Source organism: Procambarus clarkii, chromosome 42, assembly GCF_040958095.1.
Source record: "Procambarus clarkii isolate CNS0578487 chromosome 42, FALCON_Pclarkii_2.0, whole genome shotgun sequence".
In the NCBI taxonomy this organism is placed as follows: Eukaryota; Metazoa; Arthropoda; class Malacostraca; order Decapoda; family Cambaridae; genus Procambarus; species Procambarus clarkii.
Window position 1 is genome coordinate 11,123,260 of NC_091191.1, and position 766 is coordinate 11,124,025.

Consider the following 766-nt stretch of genomic DNA (forward strand, 5'->3'; position numbering starts at 1 on the left):
ATTTATATATATTATATAAAGGAAGAACTTATTTACAATAATGGAAATCGAATGTGTACATTAGGTGGGTATAGAACACACACACGCTGGGTGAAGTGAATTATGCCAACGGAATCACTTCATTACAGACAATACTGCAGTTAACATATATATAACCAATAATGAATATCCCCCAAAATAAGATGGAAAATTGATCAAGGGCGAATGAACACTGGTCATCATTGATTGATGAAGATTGATGAAGATTAAACCACCCAAAAGGTGGCACGGGCATGAATAGCCCGTAAGTGGTGGCCCTTTTGAGCCATTTGGAGATCTGTGGAGGTGCGACTGCACCCTACGTGACGGGAGATGTCTCCCGTGTGGTCATCATTGTTAACATAAAAAATCGAATTTAAACGTCACTGAATGTTTCCATATGAGGGCAACAGTGCAACAGGCAAGCAAGCCCCGTTCTTGCGGCACACATGTCCCTGTTGACTTAGCTCGCCCGCGGCCCAAATCTCTGACTTAAATGGAAATGATGCAACAAGATGCCGTTTGCAGAAGAGTGACCGTTTAAAGGGTACGAGGGAAGTATTTAAGAGAGCAAACTACGTAGTAGCAGAGAGAGAGAGAGAGAGAGAGAGAGAGAGAGAGAGAGAGAGAGAGAGAGAGAGAGAGAGAGAGAGAGAGAGAGAGAGAGAGAGGAGAGGAGAGAGAAGGAAGGAAGGAAGAAGAGAAGTTGAAGGAACGAGGAAGAGAATAAGAAATGTTGAAGAGTGGA